This window comes from Athene cunicularia (assembly GCF_003259725.1).
Source record: "Athene cunicularia isolate RWA chromosome 12 unlocalized genomic scaffold, athCun1 chr12_part1, whole genome shotgun sequence".
Classification (NCBI taxonomy): domain Eukaryota; kingdom Metazoa; phylum Chordata; class Aves; order Strigiformes; family Strigidae; genus Athene; species Athene cunicularia.
The window spans coordinates 6,434,086-6,446,781 of NW_020799116.1; the positions used below are offsets into that span (position 1 = coordinate 6,434,086).

General features: G+C 40.5%; 1 protein-coding gene across 4 annotated transcripts in view; it reads right to left on the minus strand.

The window, feature by feature from the left end:
- Positions 1-12,446, minus strand: part of MAGI1 (membrane associated guanylate kinase, WW and PDZ domain containing 1) — a 171,388-nt gene extending 158,942 nt beyond the window's left edge. For all 4 annotated transcript variants that reach the window (XM_026857726.1, XM_026857727.1, XM_026857728.1 and 1 more), the window contains exon 1: positions 12,332-12,446. The gene's annotated coding sequence lies outside the window, so the exon portion shown is untranslated. The remainder of the gene's footprint in view (positions 1-12,331) is intronic.
- Between the last annotated feature and the right edge of the window lie 250 nt (positions 12,447-12,696).

Sequence of the window (12,696 nt, forward strand, 5' to 3'; positions counted from 1 at the left end):
CCCCCCCCCCTCTTTCTTTTACAGCCAACACATGCCTGTATCTTTTTAAAAGTAAACATCAAGAACAGGGGCCAAAGATATTTTGGAAGAAGCACTTGACTGCTTCAGAGCCAGCAGGTGTCCGTCTTGGACGCTTTCCACATATCTCACAGGACAGGATTGCTTAGATTCGGTACTGAAATCCCGGGGGAACTCCAGCCGCCCAAGGAAGCCTGCTCCCCCGCAGCTCCACGGCTGCCTCGCCGGGGCTCCCGCAGCTCCGCTGAGGCAGGCAGGGACGTGTCGATCCAAGGACCGTGTCGATCCAAGGACCGTGTGGGAGGTGCTGGTGGAGTGAGCACAGGGCGCTGCCGGGGCCACCCCTGGTCACCTGCTCCCACAGACCAGGGCTCAGGTGTGTCAGGGACAGCACCCACCGCTGCTGCTCTAACAGGCAGAGGATTTGAACGACACCAGCTGACAGCCATGGCCTGCAAAGGAGCTCAGTACAGGTGTGGATGCAGGCGACAGCTCCCAGGTTTACAGCACGTGTGTGCGAAGGCCAGGCAATGTAAGGAGAAAACATCATCTCTATTTCACTACCAAACCCAACAGCACAAATACAATCTGCTCTTATTGAAGTACCCCATCCCCAGAAGTGTTTGAACTGCGTAGGGCCAAAATACCACGGAGAGTGGTATTACCTTTATAAGGGAAACGGCCACGCATGAACAGGAGAGTGGTTTGATTATAAACATATAAAACAGTCTTACTGTTACAGGATATTAATATTTTCATGAAAACACCTTCTGTCCCAAGGTGGCGGCCCATTATATGTCTCTTGTTCAAAAAGAAAAGGTAAAAATTCTTTGCTCAAGATTCACCTTCCTGATCTTTCCGTAACAGCCTCACTGAGTCTTAGGCTGGTTTTGGGGTATGTTTCTGGTCAGCTCACAGTCCCCATGGGAAGTCCAAAGCCTTTGATAATGATGGCTTTAGAGTACTGGATACTGTAAATTTGAGGACTGCGATACAAAACCAAATAATTCTTAATTCCTTTCCCCTCCTCTTCATGTCCACAAAATAAAAAAAAAATCTGCACAAGTCACATGAAACTCTCTCACCAGATGATACTTAAATGCAGCACCTAAATGAGACATTCCAGAAAAAAAGCCTCTTTATTAAGAAAAGAAATGGAACATTTTACATTTATTCAAAGATGCAGCTCCCCAATCACTTATGAAAACTCCTTCATAAGGTTTAGAAGGGGGGAAAAAGGAAACAATGAAATGACTTATTTTTAATCTGGGGTTTAAAGGCGTCTTCTCTTTCAAAAAAAAAAAAGTCCCACACACAAAGAAAGAAATTCAATGCAAACCTCTGTTTCTGTATCATGAAAGCCCCTGCGAGCACCAGAGTAATCAATTTCTCAGAGCTTGTGTGGTCCTACAGCAAAAGCCAAAGAAGGTATTTAAGTTTATACAGCCTTCAGCATTTTGATGGCTTGCTTTTGAAATATGACATGTTTAAATTTTATACCTTTTTTACAGTTAGTTCTGTCTTAAGAAAATGGTTGGTGTCAGTAGAAAAAGAAAGAAACAAAAGAGAATAAATTAAATTCAACCTGGTTTTGAGCTGTTTGTCCATTCTAAAATCAGAGTAATTCAAAGTTACACCATGAAGACTATTACAACTGTAATAACAGCTGCCTTCATTATATTATAGTATATCCAGTCTTCTTTTAGCAAATGCTTTGGCCCATACTAACAAAGAAAACCACTAAGTAAGAGTGGTGCTCCATTGCCAAGCACCACCAGGTAAGCATCCACACAAATTTACAGGAAAAGTAAAGCAAATAGTTTATCAAATGTGAGAGAACTCTATCTTTTCTTGAGCAGAAACTCAAAGACAAACCATAAATCACCTCAGGATGGGGAAAGGAGTCTTTTGTCCTTACGGTAACCCCAACTTCCCACCATGAAAGAAGATCATCATCTTGAGACAAGATTTTACAGCTGGGATTTAACTCACAGGGTGGAAGAAGTGTGAGATAGAGCACTCTTGTAGGTAAGAACAAACTTCTCCAACAGACTTCTCAATCTTTCATCAGTACATTTTGGATCCAATTCACTTACCATGTGGGAACAGCAAATGGGGAACAAACTGTGAATTCAAATAACTGTAAACTCAGCAAGATGTGGAAATAAAACACAGATGGTGCACTTCAGATTAAGGGTCAGCGTTTCAGCATCGCTTTCCACTTTTACATTGTGATAGGTGATGTATAACAACCACCTCCTCCTTGAGACAGCGCTCTAATTAAACCGTGACTCACTTAGGAAAACAAGGAGGCAAACGATACCTCCACGGAAGCCTCCCTGCCAGTTGAGAGGAGCTAAGGTTACTTTGCTAAGCTGCGGCTCGTGGTTTTGCTGCTTGAGGATTAATGTTTGAGAATGGAAGTTGTCTCTGCCGGACAGACACAGCTGAAAAAAGTTCCTTCAGCTTTTCTAGCTCCCAGGCATGTTGCAGCAGGGCTGCTCTGCCTGGCAGAGCTGTGCCCAGCACCCATCACAGCCCCTGTCACAGCACGCGCTGCGTCCCCTCTTCACCACCCACATACATCTCCAGCAAGACTTTGCAGAGGCTGCTCTGATACCTGTTTGCAAAAGCCAAGAAAACAACCGGTCCTACCAGCATTGCCCTGTACAAACCTTACAAAGTGCTGAGTACTAAAACACCTCTGGGGGTCTGCAATGTGCTTGCCTGAACATTGGGTTCATTTTATTCTCCGAAACCGATTCTGTCCTCAGTTGCAGGAATGGAATTTAGGATGACTTTATTTTTGCTGTGAAGTGTTAATTGCATGCCCAGGGCCTTCTACGAAAGGGTCTGCTTGTAAGCACAAATTCAAAGAAAAAAATAAAGGAGTAAGTACAGATTAGATGACAGAAGAACTATAAATCTACAGGAGCTTGAAATGTCAGATAGAGAGGAGTAGTACTGATTGTAAGGTGACTATTACCTTCAAAATATGCTGGTGGTTGTTTATCAGATCAGAGTTAATGAGGGAGAAATCTAATAGTACTATAATATTAAATTTACCATTTTAATGGTATCATCAATGTTCTATAATGTGGGCAATTTGCAGAATGTCTGTCAATGTGATTCTCCAATGCGGTTAGTTACACAGGAGCAGCACTATCACATCTCATCAGCTGTTCCCTTCTAAAAAACGCTGAGTGTTTTTCAGAGGATTGCAGAAGGCCAAGTGAGATAGAAAAAATATATATATTTAAAAGTATGGGAATGCAAAAATAGGAAAGATATTTATGAACATTATGAGATGTTTACATTCTTGAAAGAACTGGGTCCAGCTCTCCCCCACTGTTGAGTCCACCCTTCCTACTTGTGCACTGCCATTTACCATCCTGCTGGGTTTTCCTCAACTCTATTGAATATCTTGCAACTCTTTTCTCAAAATCTTACATTCCTGGATTTAGGAGAGTGAAAAGAACCTCTGTATTCAAAGACACTTTCATTTCTCATGTATTAGCTCCTTCTGAACAAAGCAAAACACCAAAAAACCCACAGCCCAGAAAAACACAAACGAAGATGGCATTAAGGGCTCAAAAACTAACAGGTAAATGAAAAGAGTAAAAATATCCAGTTTCAATTTTTTTGATTACTAATTTGAGACCTGTGAACAGTAGGACATGGTAATGCTGCATTTATAAATATCCACCTCCCCATGTATTCAAGGAAGAATTTGCTAAAAGCAGCAGCTTCTTAATTAGGAGTTCCTCCTTCCCCTGTCACCTGCCCCAGCCCCTCAGTTCTGAGGTCTGCCAGTTCAATTCCTTAATGCAGCAAAGATTACCTGCACATTTTTAGCATATGACAAGTAGACTTAAGTTTGAGAGAAAAACCCATACTGCTATGGCCATTTGAGTTGCCATGATGATCTGAGATAAAAATGAGGTCTCATCAATTTAGCCAATAAGCAATACCGCTTCTTCCTACAGACCTCCTTTTACCAACATCAACATTTGTTTACTGTTTTTGCCCCTGACAAATGAAGCGTTACACCTGAAGTTTAAAGAAAAAGTGCAGGTAGTGAATGAATGATGAAGCATCAAATATAATTCCATGGCAGGTGACACTTCCAAGGGTCTTTGATGTTCTTCTCCATCTTCAGCTTTGAAAAGACCCTTCAAGTAGAACTGCTAGATCACTATCCACCTGATTACTCTGTGATACACGTCCCATTTTGAAGATATATTAGCCTTTCAAAGAGCCATTTATTAAACATTGCCATTTAAATAATAATTTTCACAATCCTCAGTGAAACAGATGTATTCCCCCTTAAATCACTAATTAAGAGCAGCCTGGGACATTACAAAGCCCTCTAAAAGGAATTCAGGGAACTAGTGTCCCCCTTAAACAAATCTGTTCTGGCAATGACCCAGGAATCTTAACTTCCTAAGTCAAAGCTCTAATTATTCAAGAGGACGTTATAAAAAAAAAAGAGACACATCTAGCCCGTTATGACTAATAGGAAAGATTTATTTCTCCTTCAGTAGGGGCAGAACTAGAAATATTTGTTCTATTTTTCTACTTTCTTATTCACTTGGGGCGGGGTGGTGTGTTTGGAAATCAATGAAGATTAATTTACAGAGTTATTCCTAGTAAAGGTACTGGGTATGAGTCTCCCCAAAGAAAACCAGCTAGCAGAATCTGAACAGCTTTATAAATGATTACACGGCTAATCTCCTCTCTGCTGAAATAAAGAGAGAAAGGATTTAAGAGGACAAATACAGCACGCTTTATGTGAAAAAAAAAAAAAAAAAAAAAAAAGATAATTGTTTGAAGATGAAATGTAGCAAGTCTGCAACCCCATCAAAATCAAACCGTCAGGAGCTTGCATCTGTCGTTGCCCTCCTGGGCTCAGAGACTGTCACGGTAGCAATATAAGTGACGGGGAATCACACAGGCATTTCCTCCCCTGCAATGCCACTGCTTTTTGTCCACACTACACTGAAGGTACCACACTAGACCAGAATAATATATAAATCGTATAGAAAATAATCACATAAATAGGATTTTCAGGTGTCCCCTTATAAGTACCGACATCTTTGCTGAAAGAAGCGTGGGACTTTTGCAACTGCGAAACCACCGTGCAAATCAACACCTCCAAGCACAAACATACCTATACAGAGCGATGGGTGCTTTCTAGAGGGAGTTCATCATAAAATACTAAATGAGAATCCCAAATGAAAACGTGAGAGGAAGAATAAGCCAAAGAACCACTACACATTTAATTTTTCTTCATTTTAAGCTGTTCCTTTTGCCTGGACCGCTCATTCTCTTGTCTTGTAGTATAATCAATACACTGTAAACCTTGAACAGATAACATGGTAGTAGTTGAAAAGAAATCAAACTGCCTCGATGAAATCAGAAGTTGGGACACTGCAACCATCTAATCAGGACCCTGGGACATTATATGAAAAACTATGGCAGGACAGAACCAGTTTTGAAGTAAATCAATGGGGAGTAATTCTCCTCCACCCCTTCAACCTCCAAACAGCAGTACCTGCTCTCAGCTCTGATGTACTTTCTGCTTTCCCAGAGACACACCACCTTTACGTTTTAAAACATATGCACAGACAGTGTTTGCACTACCTAAATACCCACTCGCAGATGCTTTGCCATACTACAAAGCAACCGCGATGAAAAAACGCAAAATTAAGTACACCGGGGACTAACAAAGAAAACAAAGAAAACTAGCCGTGGAATCTCTTCCCACACTTCTTACCCAAATCTCCTTTGGCAAATGGCATGGGAGAGCCTATAAGGCTGAGCTCTTCTGTTTTGTACTGTTCTCTGGTGCCTCATGCAATTTCAACTGGCTGTACAGTGGAATACAAAAAAGCTATTCCTCACAAATGGGTAAGCAGATGGAGCAATATTTGCTATCATAAGTGCTTTTATTTCCAAATGTTAAAAAAAAAAAGTAAAAAATACCCAATAGTTCCACTGGCACAAAATGCACTATTGATCTGAAAGGACAGACCAGATGGAAAAAAAAGGTCTGAAGTCTCCTAGATTAAACAGAAATGACTGTGTACAGAAAGGAACTAGACTACAGAAATATTGGTCCTGTTGCTCAAAACGGGGCATTTTTCTCTCTCAAAAGTGAGAACACATCTGGTTCACTAATATGTGAAATAATTATATCCCTGAAAACTGCTGTAATTCTGCACTCGCTGGAACACAGCTACAAGGATTTTCTAAACCCACTGGTTGTACTCGTCAAATAAAGTCCCTGCTGAAAATATAAGAAAAAGTAAATGTGTGTACATTAGCTGGCATGGAAAATATGCCTCATATTCTTCAGAGTTAGATTAACTCACAAACAAACGTTTTTGAGAAAAATTGTTTTTATATACTGCTGATACCTCTATGTCGCACCCTAGTGATAAGGACGCTATTTTTAAAATATATAAAACTTCTTCTTAACATAAATCTCGTAAAACAATTAATCATTTTTTCATGTCTTAGAAAAAAGATCAGTCTGCTGTTCACCATCTTATCAGTGTGGGCCTTCAAATGAATATTTCATGGGCCCTGCAACTTCTGCTCATTACAAAAGCAGAATTACACCTCTAGGAAGGGAACTGCAACAAAAGGTACTTGGATAATAAATACAGCTGCAGGTCTGGAAAGCTTTTGAGAATTCAAAGAGCATTTGTGTACATAAACTGATGATTTATTGCCTGCGAAGAAAAATAATGTGCACTGTCAGTGATTCTGTTTATCCCCAATAAAAATTAGTAACTAAAAATAACTTTGAAATTGTGACTCAAATATCCCCACACGTAAAAAAACACACTCATTTGTAACATAAAGGTCTTTCTGCTTCACTTCAACAATTTTTCACAACATACTGATACACTATTATACTCGACACTCTAAAGAACAGAACCTTCTATAAGCTGGTTTGCATATCCCTTCTATCAATTCAGTCTGAAGTTCAGAAATACTTACGGGGAATTCAGAGGTACAGGACTTTAGAAGCCATCCTGGGAAATCACCTAAGTTGCGTGTCTGACAGCAGTTCCATCACACCCCAGCCCATTTAGTCTCTCTAGTCCTCCATTAGCTGCAGATGACGGTGGCTATGCATGTAGCAGCTTATCCGACCCCCGGAGCAACTGCACTACCCTCTAGTAGTTCAATTATCCATGAAAACACTTAATTCAGATAATAAGGTTCAACGTGCTCTTCTACATCAAGTTTGTCCTGTAAATACTGTGAGGTTGCCTTGCTGAGTATTATTGGTTTTCATTAGAAAGGAGACTTCGTTTGCACCAGTAGATCGCTTGGAATAAAAAAAAAAACAACTTATTCTCACATTTCCCACTGAAATGTGAGAGCTCAGGCCAGCCAGGTGCCTGGGTGTCACTGTCTTTTTCTAAGCCTCCTTACAGATCACTCGACACTTATGCTATTGATTTTTATCCATTTCTTTCCATTTTGCTCCACACTCCCCTGTATAACTAACCACAACAGCTGGAGCTACTGTTCTGTAATTGAAGACAGAGGAACAGATCAAACTCTGGGAAGGTGAGAGAACAGACAGCAGAAATGAAAGTGGTAAATCTCTAATGTTAAAATCTCCAGCCAATTAATCCCAGGGCATGTACTTGTTTTGGGAAAGTGAAGCAACTGTTGAATGATGACCTCCTGAGGTTTCAAAAGCCAATTTTAGGAAGAAGAGGAAGAAAAAAAAATGATTGCCACACAGTGTCTAGGATGACATCTAAGACTTAACTCTAGGCTAGCCATTACATTGTCCCCGTTTCATCTACCATCAAAAAGACCTTGCACTTTCTGCAGTTTTGCTTCTGAAGACTACAGCTTGGCAAAGAAATGAACTGCATCGTACCGAAAGAAGACAATGCAGAATACAAGAACAGGGAGGTGACCACTGAGCATGCCTGCACCAGATATACTGTTTTGGCAGCAAAGGCACAGATTGCCAGACCCACCATAGCTGCCTCTACACGTCACGTGAGACTGAGACAAGTGGGGGATCAAGTAAACGTGCTCAGAGGAAAAAAAAAAAAAGACCATGCTGAGATAAGCTTTTATGGAAATAATATAATCTCGTCTGATTCTTCTCTTTCTCTTTGAAAAGAAAACTGCTGTCAGGTTGATGAGAAGAAGCAACTAGGACAAATGGCCAGTACTGCTTGTTTATTTTAAACAGATGCCATCTACCTTCATTTCAAAATGAGGAAGATAATCCTGTCTGGTCAGCCTTCTGTGAACAGTGGTTTAGACATGCTGCTGCACTGTAATGTTAAAGTAAGTTGCTATCACATATCTTTCTCAATTAACACTATTGCACAGATATCCCAAGGCAAGACTACTTGGAAACACCTATTTAATGGATATATTCTTACATGTACTTCCAACTAATCTCATTTTCCACTAAGCAAATCTTCACATACACCAATCCTGTTTGGGAGAGTTCTGCTCCTAGAGACACTCTGAAACCTAAAGCCAGGGCATCAACACGCTCTACACCACAGATTCTCAGGCTTACCCCCCAATCAGGTGTAACGCAAGTCACATCAACTTCTGTTAGCACAGGTGGACTCTGCCATGCCGCGAGATGCCCCAGCAAGATGCCTCACACAGTTGGTAAACCTGTGCTTTTGCTCTAAATTGTTTAGGCTGGCAAAACTGAGCTGGAATAAGTGAAATCCAAGCAAGAAATAAACTGTGGGCAAAGTTCTCTACATCAGTCAAAGCACTTCTGGTACAGTCACGGCAATCAGTAATCATGAAATTGTTGCCAACTCACAGTCTACTCCAAGCTCAATGGAGCCATTAACTAGCCCACAAATAGAGCATTATTTCTGGTGATCTTCATTAGGCACATCAGAAAACAGGAAAAATGTGGTTTTTCAAAAAGAAAAAGCAAGCAAAAGGGAAAGCTAGAGATTGAACCAACATCTTGCTAATCTGGATGATGTATTTGAGGTTTTTTTTCTAGTTTTTACAGTGGATTTTGCATGCTAGGAATGCAAACAGTTATTTTTATCTGAACACGTAAGGAGATTTACTTTGCTCAAGTTTTAAGTGCTGATTTTTCTTACACAGGAGACAAAAATACTCTGAAAAGAAGGTCTCTGACCCAGCATGTAAAAGTTAACATGTGAAGTGAAATGAGAGCATCAGGAAGAAAGTGAAGGAAGTAACACACAGTTGGCTCAGCTAAAATAAAATCTAGTTTGGTGGCTGAACTCCACTCTGTCGAAGATTTGCATATTGTAAATGCATGGATTCGTAAGCACTTATGCACCATCCAAATACATAAATAAGGTGTCCTGCCTCTCTTTCTTCCTCTGGCTTGGTCCTAGATTGCTGAAGTTGTAAATTCCAGAGGAGAACGCTTTGGGTCTGTAAATAAACCCGTGGGTTTGGTGCGATAGTAACAGCAGAGCCCTCACGACGGCACGACAACCAAACTTGGAGGCCACCTGGAAGCTTGTCACAGCTGTTGTTTACTACAGATCTTTGCAGAAAAAAAAACAAAAACAAAACAGCTCAATGGGGAGCAGGGACCTGAGGGTACAAAGACTCAGAGGAAGTGTGCTGGAGGGGCAGAGGGCTCTGCAGAGCAGGGGAAGACTTATAACCACATGGTTCATCTACTTATTTCAGTAATACTTCAATTTTAGGTCCATTTCAAGGTCTCATTTCTTTATGACAGCTCCCACGTTTAGGGATGAAGACCTCTGGTCTCTCAAAAAACCATTCCTGTGTCACTCATTTGGGCAATGCTCATATGCCCTTTGGGAACTCACCATCCCATGCTCTTACCCTTGATCGTTCACCAGAAAATAAAACAAACTCTTAACCAACTCTCCTAAAGTAAAAATCTAAACGATGCTTAAGCAGTGTGTCACTGACATGTGAAATAAAGAGGCCAAAACAAACTTTCTGCATCTTTCCTCCCCTCTGCATGACCTCTGCCAAAGCTATAACTGTGCCTTCACTCAGTTCCCGAGTCAGCCAAGCACGCAACTGGCACGTGGCTTTGTAGGGAACAGAAGCCCTCTGGGTCTTCTCACTACCTGTACCAAACTAGCCAGAGCTGAACCACGTGGGATTCTTACTAGAATTTCTGGGGAAGAACTGGTTAACATCACCTTTCTCCATTTTGCATTTACTAATTATCACTTAATTTAGCCCTTTCGTTTCCCTTAGTGCAACAAAAAGCAGCTGTCAGGCCAAGCATGCTCCGTCCAAGTGACCTTGCGTTCTTGTTTGTGTTTACCACATAATCAGCAGGGAATTCCATTTTCAAAATACAAGACTTCATAATCCATTAGCACCAGAGATTGGTCCAGGGCTCTGGATTTACTGGTCACATGTACCAAGGAATAAAAATATGAGTGTACAGCTAGATTAATCTCCAGACCTGTAAAGCATCCCAACCCACTGTGTGTGCAGCAGTCTCATTCAGATTCATATAAGAATATTAGCATCGTACTTAAAAGCTACTGCTAATACCACCCCCACAATAGATGAAGAAAAAACCTAAATGCTACTGCTTTACAACTCAAAGTATGGAGGCACACAATAACTAACTCCACTTCTCAGTCTCCCATTAGCTTCATAAATGGAACGTAAGTACTGATGTTGTTATTAATACATCGACAACCCATATTTCCCCCAGCTATTCCTAAAAGGCAGGAATCACTTTCACTACTCTTAATTTTAAATCAAAAGTCTTTAATGAGCCCAAGCAGTTTACCTCACCATCAAGTTCAATAAATCAGAGAAAAGAATCAATGGGAAGCATTTCAAAATGTAGCCTTGGTAACGCACAAAATGCTTCCACAGAACGTACGCTCATTTGCTTTATTTGCTGCTTTAGAAACTGGAATATAACACATAGACAGAAGGACATTAGCATCACGACATTGCATCTCCCGAGCCTAACACTGCACGTGTACTCCTAGAAGGCACTTTTCGCAGTGTGCTTTAAAAAGCTGCAGCCTGGCAACTTAGATGATTGAAAACTAATCATATTTCACGTCGACAAAATGGAAAATGGAAGTGTTCAATAGGAAAAAATAATCCATATTTATTCTTTATGTCCATGCACAGCACTTTAAATGTAATTTGGTCCATGCTTTCCACTGATAAAATGAGAACAAACTCAATGGTGATATACAGCATCTGTCATTTGAAGAATCAACATTTGTCAGTGTTACTACATAATTTTAACTGTGGCCCTACACAGTTCTCCTGCACACGACACTTAGATTGAAAATGGCTATTACTCTATGTGCCATTATGTGGTATTTGTTGGCAAATACCGATTTTTGAGTGGCAACATCATTATTCAATATTTATATACGTCTAACCAGGATAAACAACCTCTGATTCATGTTGAGATAAAAACTTCAAAATATTTTGCTGCTCATCTCAGTATGCTGTAACTAAGGTGTTTACTAGTTCTTATTCCAGCCTGATCCGAAAGGCATACCATTATCCCCACAGCTCAGTTAAGCAAAAAGCCCTTCTCTTTAGAATAGCCTCTCCTAGCAGCTGGGGAATATTCACTAAATAGAGATGCAATGAAATAGCATCATTTTTCACCCTTTGTACATCTTCCCACAGTGCCAAGGACAGTCTGATTTTGAGTAAAGTGAACTTCTAATATTACCACTCTTTAGACTTCTCAGTTTTCCTCCTGGTTGTTTTTTTGAGTGAAAAAGAGCATTTCTTTCTCAGCTTCACTAACTGTTGCTGCTTATCTCCTACTTGAATCGAGGATGACCTTCCAAAAGTGGCAGTTGCTTGCTACAGTGGCACCCAGCCATAAAGTGTTGTTCAATTTTACAAGTTAAATGAGCATCAGACAAAAGTTCTGCTAAGGAAACAGAAATAAAAAGCAGGGTGTTTTTATTCATAAATTTCAAACAAATAAAGGCACTTTCACTATAATGATATTAATGAAGACAATTTCTAAGGCAAGCGCTCACTTCATGGCTGGTTTTTTTGGTTTTTTTCTACACAGTAAGCATCACAGGTTTGCATCAAACCATCAACTGTTCCAAAAAGGTCATCAAAAAGGCAGAGTTTAGGGATAAACTGGTTTCCTTTTCAACCATACCTGAACCCGATCTGCTCTCACACAGAGAAGTCCACCCAAGCTGACAACTGCATCTCCCCTGCAGCCACGCACACTACCACGTGAAGACTGCCTTAAAAAAACCTCCTAAATTCTATGACACATAATTCACCAGGTCAATGTTTTGTTACTTACAAGGCACAGCATGGCGATAAAGGTTATCTCTAATAGTCTGCTGCAGATCGTGATCCGGCGATCCTTTCTGAAACCTCTGGTTGAGATAATGTCTCAGGTCTTTGTTCAGTCTGCTTCCTGCAAAGAAAAAACAGCCATTTATTTATTTCTAAATGCACACAATTAACATTTCCAATTCTGGCAAATGTTAGACTTCCATTCAGAGTCCCCTAAATTATGGCATGCTGACTTTACGAGCGGAGGCTCATCTTCCTCTACAAATGGCTAATTACCAAAAATAACTTGCTGTAAACAAGAGGTCTCTCTTGTCTCATAATGCATCTTTCTTCCTGTGGTGTTAAACAGATCATCATTCCCTTTTATCA